Consider the following 2867-nt stretch of genomic DNA (forward strand, 5'->3'; position numbering starts at 1 on the left):
TGTGTGTGTGTGTGTGTGTGTGTGTGTGTGTGTGTTCATGCCTGTACTGTATATACTGTATATCCACCATAGTCCACAGTATCCAGCAGATCATGGGAATCTTCAGTGGGAGCCGTCTGATCTCCGTCACACACACAAACCTCTTTCATCTCTCCTCCTCCATCCGCCCCTCTATCCATTTGGCTCGCCTCCATCTTTCCTTTGTCACGTTTATCTATCTCTCCGTTCCCATGCTGCGTCCTAAGCTACTTCTGTACCACTGCCATGCGGGATAATATGGGCCGACATTTCTTGGCTCCCGTCTACCGGTGCAATTTAGGCTTTTAGCTGACGCTCTCATCCAGAATTACTTACAGTAGAGCGGCATGAGGCAGCTGCAAAGCTCTCATGTTGGTGATATGTAGGCCACTCGGCAAGCTCTTGGCCCGTGAACTCCTCCTCGTTGTTGTTGTTGTTGTTGTTTGCTCTTGTGGTTGTGGTTGCTATGACGACGACGCTCTAAAAGTGTGAATGAGACACCTGTTGATTAGAGTTGCAGCTCAGATAATCGACAGTGGCGGTGTGTGTGTGTTTGTTTATGTGCAACCTTCCTTGACCTGAATTGGTCTGTAGGGGCTGTGAGCGCACACGAGGGTTTCAGCAGTATCTGTTCCTAGTCTGGATGAAGGGATGGATGAAGTGAGAGAAGAGGTTCACAAGAGTTCATCAACTACATTAAAGGAATACCTTGACATTATGAATTTTAGTCTATTCTCTGTCAACAGCTCTCCTTCATTTTGTCGCACTGTGGAAAACAGCTTCTGTAAACACGCCAGATAAATATTGTAACAGAGAGCTTTCATTTGAGCTAACACTTTATTTGGATAGTCCAATGTTGATATTCAACTATCAGGTGACAAAAAGGAGATGTTCGATAAAGTGTCACTTGCCTATTTTCTGCATCTCCACAGAAATATGTAACCCTAACCCCGACCTGAGCTTAACCCCTTAACCTTAACCCTAACCCTATTTCTAACATTAACCCCAACCCTAAGATTAACCCTATAGTCCAAACATTGAGACTTTTCACACAATTATGAGTATCACTTGAAACATTTTAGTAACACACTATAGTCACTTGATAGGAAGTTGAGTATCAACATTCAAACAACCATCCAAATAAAGCGTGACAGTTACATTTCTAAACATACGACTTGATTATGTCTGACAAACAGGTTGAAATAAACACAGGGGAGCTTCATTCGAGTGGGCAGCTGTTTTCTTTTCATGCCCATCTCTACAGTATGGATTAGTTCATTTCTGTGCTGTTTTTGACCAAGAACAGATCATTTCACCACTGACCCATCAGATCTATTGTGTGTTTTGATAATGTTAGCTTGTTAGTTAGGTAGCTACAAGACCATCTGGTCTAATCATCACTGTCGTTAACACATCTGATTTGCCAAGTAGCTGGCTCATTCTGGAATTGCAGGAGATTTGTCATTTGGAAATGAGTGTGGGAAAAAAGTAAATGTTTGCAACAAAAATTATATACCTAGTCTTACAAAGCATCTTTGAAATTTAGCTAGCAGATAGCAGCTAGTAGGCTAGTTACATGTTAACATTAGTTACTTTGCTTGGTTAGATTGCTGGTTAGCTAGCTAGCTAGCTAACAAACCAACCAGCTGTTGTTTACCTGAGCTGACTCCCTATATTTAGACATTATTTGTGTACAGACAATTCTTCATCAGCCTCCATGATGGTGCCAGCCGTGGTTGACAGGAGATTTGTGACAGAACTGCAAAGCTGCTGTACTGTTAGCATTGAAAACAATGAATTGCAAACTACAGCTGGGAAAATAACTATTATTCAATTTAATGTCAAAATACTTTTTACAGTAGGTGCATTATCTTTAAAATACAGCAGACTAACCCTCAGCAAACATTAAAACCGACTCCTTTCAACTCACCTCAATTTATGTTTCTGAACTCCATAGCTGCTGCTGTCAGACAAAAACTTCACATCTCCAAAAAGTCAATTCAGGAATTACCAGAATTTGGAATAACAGCCTATAGTAATTGTTTGACAACCATCTATTTTTTAAATTTATTTATTTATTTTTTTAAAATATGCATAGAAATAAAATACATATATATTCAAAACACATATTTTATGTTCATATATGAATATAAAATATGTGTTTTGAATGGTTTTCTTGGCTTGTGGGGTCATGAGACTCCCTCAGCACTGAAAGAATATATACATTTGAGCAGAAACTCAACAATCAAAATGACAAGGATTTCCTTTCACCTCACTACTGTTGTAATTATTCTATTAAGAAATCTCCTCAACCACAAAATGACAAAATTGCTTACATCGGTAAATCATGTGTGGACACAGGTTTTCTGACAACTGTTACTCACTTGTCGTTTCATCTTAACCCTCTCAACAATGAACCTGTCACTTCATCATCAACATTTAAACATGCACAGACTCTTTTTTAACTCCGTTCACCCCAAACTCATCTGTGGTGAAGTCTGACACGACCCTGCAACGGTCCAAGTCGCCTAACGCCTGCAACCGTACAAAAACAATTCCTCACTTTACAGTCTGTCCATCAGTCAGAAGTGTACGGACTCTCTGAACTCAGTCTGAAGTCATCAGCTCTGACCCTCACCATCTTTTCTGCTCTCCTGTCTTGACCCTTTTGCCAAAAAGCAGAAAACCTCCTCTTTGTCTAAACCGCTTTAACATGTATGGACATTTTCAACCTGGCTCACCTCCCTGTCATTATTGATTAGGTATTTACTGACGCTGCTACCACTCTGTATTACCAATAAATGGAAAACTTTCACTTCATGCACATAACTCTCTCTGTTGAGGTCCTC

Source organism: Centroberyx gerrardi, chromosome 14, assembly GCF_048128805.1.
Source record: "Centroberyx gerrardi isolate f3 chromosome 14, fCenGer3.hap1.cur.20231027, whole genome shotgun sequence".
Taxonomy (NCBI): domain Eukaryota; kingdom Metazoa; phylum Chordata; class Actinopteri; order Beryciformes; family Berycidae; genus Centroberyx; species Centroberyx gerrardi.